Source organism: Morone saxatilis, unplaced genomic scaffold, assembly GCF_004916995.1.
Source record: "Morone saxatilis isolate NCDOM2014 unplaced genomic scaffold, NCSU_SB_2.0 Contig21, whole genome shotgun sequence".
Lineage (NCBI taxonomy): Eukaryota > Metazoa > Chordata > Actinopteri > Moronidae > Morone > Morone saxatilis.
Genome location: NW_023339774.1, coordinates 5,841,286 through 5,853,884, shown reverse-complemented (window position 1 = coordinate 5,853,884; position 12,599 = coordinate 5,841,286). Strand labels below are relative to the sequence as shown.

The 12,599-nt window shown below is 40.8% G+C and overlaps 1 protein-coding gene across 3 annotated transcripts in view; it reads left to right on the top strand.

The window, feature by feature from the left end:
- vav2 (vav 2 guanine nucleotide exchange factor) overlaps positions 1-12,599 on the top strand; it is a gene marked incomplete in the record, with an annotated part of 184,476 nt that overhangs the window by 2,108 nt on the left and 169,769 nt on the right.

Below are 12,599 nucleotides of genomic sequence, written 5' to 3'. Positions count from 1 at the left end.
GTGTGTCACTTCAGTTGGACAAAGAAAAAGTCCTTGAAAGTTGTCATTTGTGTTGAAGAGGTGCTGCCAACCTACACCACCTGCATGATAGTAGCAGTTTAACTCCAAAACTGAGGATTATTTGCTTTTAAATGTTTTACCCACATCATATAGCAGAAGAGTAGGCAAGAAAAGACAAGTTTACTGTAAGCTCTTTGCAGAGAAACTCAAAGAGGAATAACTGTCTTGGTATATAGTTAGCCTCAAACGAAACATAAGTCTACATGGTGGTGCGATTAGAGGTTTGGATCGCTGCACGACTCCGTTTATATAAAGCTCACTGGCCACTTCAGCTCATTCTAGTTTCCAAAGGAGGTGTCGACTGCCACAGGAAGTTTACATGACCACAGCAGCTGAGTTAAAGGGAGCTGTGGTAAATGTTTCTATTGAGTTTTGAGGCTGTGTTCACACTGCGGGTACAAGTGACCCAAATTGGACTTTTTTTTTGCTCATGTGTGACTCATTTGTTTTTTTGATTTAAGCCACTTTCTGATGGGGTCCAAATCAGATGCAGGTCTTTGCAATGTGCCCCCCCTTTGAACAGTCATATCAGAATTCATGTGACTTTTATGTTGCTCTAGATCTACGTTCATCATGTGGGTCACTCTAGGACCTGTACACAATGGAATCTGATGGAAAAAAAATCAGATAGTAGCAATAAATCAGAATTGAGCACTAAAGCTTGCAGTGTGAACGCAGACTTATTCACCCTGAAGTCTGGTCTTAAGTACCACTGAGCTTCCATTACTGCATGGTGAGAAGTCTGGGGATTGGCACTGTGAATGGCTCGTGGTTGCCTGCATGCAGGATGTGCTTGGTTATTCTCATTGTCATGCCCACAGAGGCCAAAACAGCTATCATACCAGAGCAATTGCCCTCTGACAGCACATTTGTCTGATATTCTTGGCACACCTTCCATGACCTGTTTCTGTCATAATAATGTGTGAACGTGTGTATTGCGTCTGTCTGTCTGGCTTTCAGTCTGGGTTGTTGGTTGCCTCTTTCAGGTAAATATTCCTGGCTTTTCTTTTATGTTTCCGTAGTCGATGAACAGAAAAATAATTTACGCCAATTTTTTATAATAGATTAACCCTGAGCGAGCGGCAGAATGTAGATTGAGAGCAGGGGTTTGTTACATTATTATTGAATACTCTCACAGCTCTGACAAATTACACATCATTGGAAGGCACGCTGGTATCTCCACAAAGCACAGCAGCAAAAATATTCTTATTATTAGCAAGAATGGAAAACATTTTTTTGCCACGTTTGTGCTTCTGTTAATGTGGTTCTGCATCATTTGAAGAGAATGGAATTATTAATATAGTTAAAAGGGTTTGAGGATAGTAACAATTTCTGGCTTGTGCACAAAAACAGGGGTGCTTGTTAAAGAAGTAATGGTTGAATTTAACAAGCAGAATGCCAAAATATTCTCTGGTTCCTGCTTGTCAAATGTGAGGATGTGCTTCTTTTCTATTTTATATGGGTTTAAGTTGAATATCTTTGGCATTTGGACTAAACACACCAGTTAAGGTTTGGTTGTGGGAATTGTTAGGCGCAGATCCAGTCACTAGTCTTTCTCTCTCTTTGCCTTGTAACCACTAGTAGCCTGGACTTATCAGCTCCAGAAGCTACGGACTTCCATGATTACAAGACAAGGGAGAGGTCTGGATGGCATGCTTTGATCCGCCCACTAATCCCATGCTCCTGGTCCCACTGTGCGAATCTGCAGTGGGGGTAGAAGGGGTGTCCTCAGTGACAAATTGGGTTAAACAAAATCCTGGCAGCAGAACAGTAGTAGCCTACGTGATTTATGGTAAGGAAAAGGTCAGAGCGCATGTGCTTTAACACTCAGAACACACCGAGTCAGTGGCTTAGCCCAGTGAAGAGGAGGTGAAGCTGAGTGATTACGTTATTTGCTAGTACAGAATTTCTCCGATGGCTCCACTTGCACTGTGATTAATAGTTTAACAAATTGAGTTTTTTCTCGCTGTTAAACAATCATATTCTCAAATATGTTTGACACAGGGAGTAGGTGTGAACAGGGGTTATAGTGCCGTGTGACCTGAATCAGAACGGGACCTTTGGTAAAAGAGTAACATTCAGTCCAAAGGGATGTGCTTCTCCTTTTTCTAGTGACCCAGTAATTCTATTCAGTTGCTGCTGTTAACAGGGTCTAATCACAATAATGCTTTGGCATTGATCCCAGTTTGTGCTTCAGCGCATTGTCATTGTGTTTAAGTGCATTCTGTAGAACTCAAAGGGAAGTCATTGTAGCAGCACTGATACTGTATTGTGATTTAATACATGTTGAGGCAACAGCCGCATTTTTTAGTTTTTCTACTGTACATTTTATGATTTGAGATGATAATGGTTTGAGGGTGCATGTTTTCATACATGGCCAGCAGCACAGTGTCTCTAGAAGGTCCTGGGTTCAAACCCAACAGTTCCAAAAAGGGACTTTTTGTGTAGAGTTTGCATGCTCACCTCATGTATGCAAGGGCAGGGTGTGAACTACAGGGGAGCCACGGGGAGCTCGGCTCCTCTTTTTAAGACATGAGCTCCCCTGAAAACCTGATTTGTGAAATTTTAGGGGAGTGTATAAAATATTGCCTAATATCCTATTTTTGCTATGTATTTCTAGTTTGCTGTATCTTCAATATTATGGTTCATTCATAAAATTTGGCTACTATTGATGTGTGATTCATGCATGAGGGTGAATTATCAGTGATCATTAATTCACTTTAAAAAAGATACTGGTTTGCGGTTTGTGGCGGGCAGCTCAGTATCATAAACACTGCAACTCAAAGGGTTAGGTATGTTAGGTTTGATATTTGACTCTTGCATTTGATATCTCAATTGCACTGATTATTAAATATGAGATGTGCTGACATAAAGCAAGTAGGCCATTGCAGCAACAAGAGTCACTGTCAGTCCTGTCCTACAGGTGCGTACAAGTGCACACACAGCCTCGGGTGAAAAAGTGAGCTCCCCAGAAGCCATGGAATAGTTTGCGCACTGTGCAAGGGGCTTTAGTACTGACAAGGTAAATTAATGAATCGATTTGTGAATCAACAAAAAAGTAGCTGACATTTTAGTAATTTATCAAGCACAATGCCAAACACTCCAAAGTTCCAGCCTCTCAAATGTGAGGATTTGCTGTTTTTCTCTGTTTTATATCATTGTACATTGAATATGTTTGTGTTTTGTACTGGGACAAAAGAAGCAATTTGAAGGCATAATCCTTGGTGAACTACAGGAATTTATGATTTTGACTTATGAGTTCATGCTGTTTCTTCTCCTACAGTTGAAAGAAATGTAGGTTAGGTGAACTGGCCCATGAATTGCCCATAGGTGTGACTGTGAGTGTGGTTGTCTATATGTGTCAGCCCACTGCATACTGAGACTGATCCAGCCACCTGTGATGTTTAACAGGATAGAAAATGGAAAGGATGGATATACCTGTAACTCTGAATACACCACAGGATCAGAATTTGTCATTTAAACTATTATTTAAAAAACATTCAACATTTGCTTTTAATGAGTGACTGAGACGTTTAAACCCCTAGCTTACCTGTGAAAAAATAACAAGTCTGCCGTTGTACCCTTGAACAAGAAGCGCAACACAATTAGCACCTACTTAAACGAAGCTGAAAGGTGACTTACTGAAGTCTCTGCTTGACTTGCAGGTGTGAATGTGCCTAATGGCATAAAAATGAAGAGGGACACTGCAAAAATCAGCACTCAGCAGAGGGTGACTGAATAGATAACGGTTGAAAATGTGCAGTCAAATGGCAAAAAAGAGAAACGTCCATTGATGCATCCTTCCACTTCACAGTGAGGAAGTCACACACTTTATTGTTTATTGTCATGAAATAAGTTATGAAGCACTCAACTGTAAATGCATGTAAAACAGTTCATCAGAAGCGCCTGAAGTAACCGTAGGGTGTGTTGTGCAAAAACTGTTGGTGCCGACGAATGGTAACAGCCATGTCCACACTAAGCAGGATACATTTAAAATTGCTGTTTTTTTTCTTACATATTTTGCTCTTCCTTCCACATTCTGGCAAGCTCGTATTGAAAACGTGGGTGTCAGAGTTTTGCGGAGATGGCGAACACGATGACACATGCCTTAATGGAGTTGGCCAGGTTCACATCGAGAGTCCAGCCGGTGATTGCTCATTTTGATTGACTGTATGGCTCATCAGAAAATACCACTGTTGTCACTGAACTGTAACATATTTATGTTATCGGACTATTAAGCGAGCATGGAATTGCAACCCGAGAGGAAGAGGAGATTTTGTCATTTTTCATTTTCATATTATTTGTAAACTCTCATGTAACCTGAGTTTAGATTTATCTGCCTTATTTTGGGCAGGAGAGGAGGCAAAGTACTCCTTTCAAAGAAGCTGCCAAGATAACCTTAATTTAGGTGGTCAATAAAGTTTTTTTTTTAAAAGATGGTGAGGCTTTCCTCTCTACCTCAAGGTTGTAAATGGATGCCTAACGAGCGCTGGTGTTTGGAGATGCTTGGGAGCTCAAAGTGTACATATCAAGAATCCAGCGCCTCAGGCTGAGTCTGAAAGACAAGACTGAGCTGTGCTCTCTGAAGCCTTTTGTGTGTTCTGCAATGTTTTTTTTTGTTGTTTTTTTTCACCCGGCCTTTCTCATTCTTTTTTTTTTTTCTTCCTGTTAGTGAGGTAGTTGTGAATGCCTTTGGGATGACTCAGGCGGATATGTATGTGTGTGCTGCTGAGCTTTTGTTTCTTTGTGTATGTGAGTTGTGTGCACTTGTTTGTAATGTGTATTGGTCTGTAAGTTTGTATGAGGGATGTTACAGTACCTGTGCTCAGACTGAATCACCGTTGGCTGAGCCCAGAGCTCTCCTGGAGCTTCTGAATGCTCCACAGGGCTCCAGATCTCACACAGAGCCTGCCGCTTCCACTCACAGTAATTGAGGTTCTTCCTCTTTGTCCAGCTCCCACCAGAAGTATTGGCTGCTGCTGGCGAGTAACAGGACCTGATTTGAAATTCGATTTTTTTAAATTCTGCTATTTCTACCTGGGCTATGGCTGTATGCCAGCTGCAAGCTCGTCACTTCGCAATGAAATGTGCCCTTTTGATAAAAAAATATGGCATCCTCAAAGATTTGTGTGGTGGATCAAAAATTTAATAAACCATATAGTCTTTCCTATTTCGTCACTGTTATTTGTAATTTCAATTCCACACACAAGCTTATTTTAGGCAGAAAAAGCTGCGTTTTAAATACAATATGTTACCGGGACAGTTAACATTATATGGCAACAAAAATATGATTATTTGTATCATGAATCATCGTAATAAAATGTCAAATGAGTTTCCATCCGTTAGCGTTTTCAGACCCCCAGACTCATTCTAAGATCTCCACTGACTCTTGCAGTCCCCCTGCTTATAACAGTGAAAATGTCTGCTCTGCAATGTTGGAAATAAGATCAGAGAGAGTGTATGAAACAGAAAACGACATGGTAAAGACATGGCCACCTACTATTCTGAAATCTCTGTGACCAGTGTGGGGAGAGGGGTGGTGAGTGCTGCAGACAACCACCCACCCGTGCCTCCCTCAGGAGTAATTTAATCTCAGCTTTTGGTCTACTGTTGACCCCCTGACCCCAGCACCCGCCGGATGCAGGTAATACTGCTAATGGAGCTCGTTAGGGACACGTCCTGGGTTGCACAGCTGGGGCAGTGCCACTGGAGGCTAATGGGATTGACAAGGAGGGAATGGATCCAGACCAGGGTTTTCTAACCTTTAGTGTGAGCTAATCCCACACCTAAGGTCATGAAAATCATTTTAACTGTAACTTTTGATATTTGTGTGGCGTGTGTTGGCATTTCCACAACTGGCCTATAAACAATGTGTCATTCCTTGAGGCGATGGGAGTAGCCTTGTCTCAGCCTGCAGTCTTTCACAGTGAATTATGTACAGTTCAGGGGCAGTTTGCTATTTTTAACTAAGTATTTAACAATTCCAAATTGAACACAGATTATAATATGCACTATAATGTACATATATTTACTTTCTGTCTTATTTACAGAGTAACTTTGACCATGCTTCCTGCTCATTGTGATTTACATTTAACTTACCAAACATTTTAATAAATTTAGGTTAAATGTTAAAATTAATGCTTAATCTCGATCACTCAGACCATTGTAGTCCTTACAGTTATACTTTGCCTCCAAGTATGTGGTTTAGATAATATAGCTAAAGGTTTAGTGACAACATATTTAGATTCCGAAAAATGATATTATAACCAATAATAAAAGACCTAACGGCAAATGAAAATAAGGACCCAGGATAGTTAGCAGTGGATTGATACCTGTTTTTACACTGAGGTAAGACTGCATAGCTGAATACAGAGCAATATTCCCGGAGCTGGTAGGAATTCAGTGTCCTGTTCAAGGTCACCTCAGTAGGGCGGATGCCTGGCAGCAGGAAGGAGCTTGAACTTTGTCAAGTTGAAGGACAGTCTTGGTATCCACTTCGCCTAAAAATAAATATTCCCTTAGAAACCGAAGCGAGTCAGGCTAAAAAGCCAACAGTGAAGATTTTACACACCTGCTCCCAGCTGCTGCTGTTCAAGTTCTGACATTTTCATGTAAGAATTTATCCCCTTTTAATCACATTTATTCATGGGTACAGGCTAAGTACCTCAACTGCGTCCACAGTTCCCTCACTTGCATCTTAGTCCCCCCCCCCATCTGAAGATACGACTAAAGATGCAAAGAGACAGGAATCGAGTAACGACGCTTTTAGATAAATTAGTCATTCTTTCCTTTTAAAGTGATGTCCGTTTCTAATAACGACCTAACAGCTGGATCAATTGTCAGTTGGATTTTACAGCTGTGTGGTGTGGTGGTTTCGAGTTTGTATTTGCATTCACAGTATGTGTGGTCAAATAGTTGTCTGCCAAGGCTGGGTTCTTATATCCTCGCTCATGCCTCCTCAGTGCAGCCTCCTCGCTCATCATCCTCGCTCCTCTGAACAGAAATAAGAGCATTGGAACCGGAACAATTTCTGGGTCAATTGAGGAACGAACAAATAAGGGAAGTGGCATGTACTGCATGTGTCAGCTGTACAAGAATGTGAATGGCCTTAATGTCTCAAAAGAAATGCCCAGGGAGCAGTCCTGAACAGGTGCTGAAAGGTGGATTTTAGCCTCTGTAGTTCTCCACAGTCCATCATGTAGTGGTTGTAGGACTCTCAGCATATGGAAAGGTTGGGGGAACAAGGGATGTAAGAATATATTTTTATTATACTGCTAATTCGCCAATAAATTACATTTGATTTTGCCACACCATGTAAGCATTTGAATACAAATATGACTTCATTTACTTAATTCTTTATACCGCGTTCTCCACAGTGCTTCATGATTATGAAAAACTCTACTAAATCCTCTAAAACCCGTTTATAGTCTAGTCCTGATATCCAGGTATGAACATCTGTCTCTTCAAAACTGTTAAACGCCTTTTGAAAATGTGATGAAGCACGCAGAGTACATCATGAAATTTGAGAAACAGAAATCATTATTGAATTTCTCTGTAATAAATGTAGAAACAATCTGAACTTTGACAGCAACTGGCCAGAAAAGTTTGAAAAGATTTTCCTAAGAAATGCCATTGCATTGCAAAGCACTTTCCAGAAGGAGAGAATGGACCGGACCAGGGACTAAAGGTCAATATATAATTAAGCAAATTCAGCCTTTTCACTTCCTTGTTCCTGGTTATTTTATTTTGTTCTATATTGCACTGCAAGTAGACAAGGAAATGTGTGACTTAAGCTAAAGCACATTCTGTAGACTAAACAGATTATGTTGGACTTTACACTGCATTACTGTGTATTATTTCTTTACTCAAGCACTTTCTGCTTTTAATATATAATCAAGTAGTAGTTAACATCTCGACCTCACCACCACAACAGCTTGCTAGTATTTAATAAACAGCAAACAAATGCTTTGTTTTCCTTTGGATCCTATGATATTGATTTGAACCTGAGCAAGAACAAATATTCCTTTCAGATGAAGAGGTTCGCTTCTTAATTCAGCACAGCAAAAGATATCAGCTTTTCGACACATTCATTAGCGGGACAACACCTCACAGTCTGCCACAGGCTCTCATCAAATAAATAAATATGAGGCTTTAAAGGCGTAGAGCTCGTGGTGTTATGCGAGAGGAAGAACGCATAGAACAGACATAAATAAGAAAACAGTTAAGGACTCGTTGTATAATGCATTAGTCGAATGAATCACACAGTAGTTGTGGTCGATATTCATTAAGTGCAAATGAATGGTCACGCATGTACTACTGCAGTCCTGCCGGCCCCCTGCTTGTTCAGTGGGATAAAGAAACAGGAAGCAAATTTGGAATTCAGACAAGCCCCTTTATTTTTCTGCCTTACTACATACAGCAAACACAAACCACAACTACCATAAGATGTGATGCTGAGGTAGATTTTAGACACAATGAAAACAACTAAATTCCTCTTAAGTGTTTGCATCATGATTAACCCAATATTTAAAGAAATAACGTTAATGTATATTTAAGCATGGATTATTAATCACTTAATACAATAAATGATTCAGTAATCATTGAATAATAATGATATAATGCTAAGTAATTTAGTTCTTACAGCTGACTTCTGGTCTATTTAATCCAGTTTTAAAGCCCGACTCTTGATTGGTGCAAAGCTGAACTGTTTCCAGCCAAACCATAAATACAAATGGTCTATGGTGGAAAGGCTGCTGCAGAACAATCTGGGGATGAGCATTTAGATTTAAAAGTTTAGATCCCCAGAGCGCACGTGTTAAAGGGATGTGGCCATGTTTTAATCTCACAGCTCGATTTGATTTACGAGAGGGCTAATAAACAGGAAATTTAAGTGTCGTGGGTGGATGGAAGTTTGGAGGAATTTAGTATCAGTTCTATATCATCTGGCATTTTTTGTTTTTGTGTGTTTCATGTGCCCAGGGCTATGGATGAACATACTTCAATACAATACAATGGCTCATATGCACATTTGTTATAAGCTCTGTCTCAGTCTACGTGGAAGACAATGGCAGAGGTTGACAAGGACATTTTGAAGTCACGCGGTTTGCTTCCTGCCTTTTAAGCCCATCCTTGGGTGTACCAAAGGTAAAGCCTCCAAAGTGATGAAAAAACTCTTGTCTTGTACCTTCCTTCCATTAAATAAGTTTCGGTCCTTGCGGAGAGTTTGTGAACTATGAAGCACACACCTGTCAAAAAGAAAGATTCTAGCACAGAGTGTCTCCAAGTTGGTTGCTAATTGGCTCGTTCACCAGCTACCTACAGAGGAATGGATGATTTTGTGTCCACTTACTGTAAATTGTCCAGGGAATCTTGAGAAAAAATTTATGTTATGGGTTGTGTAAGGCAAATTAATATTGGACGATGTATCATCAGATTGTATAAGCTCTCATAATCAGTATCACTCAAAAATCCTGTATCAGTCGGGCTGTAATTGAAACAGAATTGGATTTGGTACAGATGACAAAATTTACTGCATCAGCATGGGAGGGGAAGAAATTAATTTGAAACCAGGCAAGATGGAGAGAAAATATCACTCCTGTGTTAGTGGCTAGTGATGAGTTTTGAATTATTTAACATCTAAAAGTCAAACTAGCTTTGGCAGCAGTACCCTCAGACGTCTAATGCAGGGTAATTACAGCTAGAGCAGATAAAGCAAACTGTTTCTGCCCAATGATGCAAGTTTTTAAACCACATTGCAATACATCGTATATCATTATGTATCATCTCACCCTCTTTTTCACTTATTCCAGTATTTAGCAGTGGCTTGAATATGACTCAGCAGGTCTGTAAAGAAAACCAGAGCCATGCAGTTTATCATTTGTATTTAAAAAACACTCCCCCACCTAAAAGCCTGTGGAACATTCGTCTGTCTCTTTCTTCTTTCTCTTCCCTGCATTCCTCAGGGAACGCTGTTGGTCTGAAACGCGAGCACAGTGTTTGTGTGGGGGAACTCCGAGTTGACCTAATCTTTCAGACTGAGAGGGAGAATTTAAGTGATGTCATGTAAAGGCAGCTTACAGCAAATCTAGTGAAGAGCATTTCAGTGTCGGGCGTGGAGAGCCTTTTTATAACTGACACTAGAATTACCTTCAGTTCTTCAAAAACATCCAGTGGAGGCTAGGATCATCCTGTTAGTATCCTCTCATAATTATCTTACCTAACTAACCTCTGGGGACACATTACACCTCGAGAAAACCGATCCACCATGACAACAAGCTGCCAGTCTTCCCATTCCACTAGAGATGGACAAAGAGATCATGGAGCCTTATGGACACCATCTGATTTCTAAAGAGGCTCCATCTGCATAGCGGTTGTTGGGGGTGATTAGCATGGGCATGCAGTGGAATGGCGCCTGAATCCTCCCAGAGCCAGCTATGCTCTGCTGGGCGCCATCACTCCGCAGAGAAATGAAAAAGGAGGCCGCGGTCCCATCTCTGTAGTGGCGAGCCAGATGGCTGAATCTCTCCCCTGCAGTTCCTCTCAAATCAGACCACAGAAGATCTTTTTTTTCTTCTTTTTAATTAATTTTGACTGTTTAGTTGTTAATCAGTAGTCAGTTTTCCTTTCCAGGCCTTGACTGGCATCTGGTTTCATCCACGACTGTCAGCAATGACAATCAGCCTGTTAAGTTTTGAGCTGTTGTCAGAACTATACTGTTACGGGAGTCTAATTCAAGTTGTTGTGGTGGTAGACTGATTGGGGCTTTTTCCTGTGGTAGGGAACAGATTAGGATCTGGATTGTGCTCCGGGGAGAGGCACAGCAGTGCCCCCCTCCCCCGCGGACACCTCCGACCCCAGCTATACACAAACACACACTGTAATACATTAGCAGCCTCTTTCTGGGGGGGAGATAAAAAGCTTTATATTTTCTCTATGTCTTTGCCAAATGAAATGGATAATATGCACCCCTGTGACACGCTGCCTGGTGACAACTAAGTACAGGAGTAGTGTTTATATGTTGCACTAGCAATGGATTTTTCAGGCCTTTTGCCACAAGAAGCCCTGATATCCAATTACCGATGTGTATTGATCGTATCACATAATTGGCTGTGGAATCGGAAGGGCACAACGCTAGGGTTACAATGTTAGACTCCGTCCCATGAAAGGCCAGTACTTATTGATCTTCCCCACGGCTCAGTCTCTTGTTAATCATGCAAACAAAGTGGAACAGTGTGTTGCGGGTTATAGAAGGTGGAAGAGAGCATTTCCTCCTGCTCCACCTTTAGTTCAGGGTGCACGGCTTTGTGATTTATAATTTAAAACAGTTCCCGGGTGTAGTGTGGCTGTTTTGTTGCAGTATTTTTGAAACGCACTGCTGTGTTTTTATCAGTATTGTCTTCAAATGCATTACATTATTCAATGCTTACTTTTTTTATTCTCTTATCACTTACGTAGAGATCTCTTAAAAGAAAACTCAGTATATCTGAAGCCATAACCAGCAGGTTCTTTCCATTTGACAGTTAGCTAAAATGTTCAGCTAATCAACTAGTTTAATAAACTGTATGAATTTGTGCCTCTGAAGTCAATTCTGTTGCAGGATGTAATCCAGGTTCCCACAAATGAAATGAATCAGATGACTGATTATAGGCTTAGAGAAATAATCTCATCGTAATGTGATGCACTGCTGTTGGAAGTACCCCACCACCACCACCAGCTCCTCTCAAGGACGAGTGGCAGAGCAGAGTCTTAGCAGCAGGGGCTGGACCTAAGTAGCTCAGCTGAAGGTCGCCCTCTTTAACTGCTGGACTATCCTGATACAGAGAAAACAAAGCCACCTTGTCAGTCTTTTAACAGACGTTGATTTGTATTCTGCAGGTTCCGAGTCCTTAAAATTCAACATTGGGAGTTTTTTCCATTAATGTGTCTGAAGTAAGCTGCCATCTTGCATACTAATGAAGTTGTAATTGTCACTGTTAACAAAGGCCATGAAAACCTACTTTAAGCTATTATCTGCTTTGGAAGTTATCTTGCTGGATTTTCACAGCAATTTAAGAAAATCCTTTCCGGTGGACAAGAAAGATGAGAAAAAGAAAAAAAACGCTTTGGGGAGAAAACGTGAAAAAGCCCACGGAAAACCAAAATCAGACAATAGACAGTTCTGAGAGTGTGCATATTATATTATGACTAAGTAGGGTTTTGCAACACTGAAACTAATTCCCCAGAACTGTATATGTGCAGTTGTGTTTATATTTAGTCTACAGTCATACAGAACTGTGTTAGGTCCCGTTGCCTTTCATAATGCACTCAGCGTGTCACTCCTGCACTGTGTAACTGTCTCTTTTTAGCAAATTTGATTTTAGCAGTGTCTTTAGCACATTTGTAGTTGCAGTACGGCTGTATTGTTGGCTTATGCACGAGATTATGAGTTGATCAGTCGTTGATCTCAGCCTTTTATTCAATGTCCATCTCATTTAGTGTCCCTGTGAAAACCACATTTGTTGCTGCATCTGTCAGCACACTCACCACTTTAGACATATGAT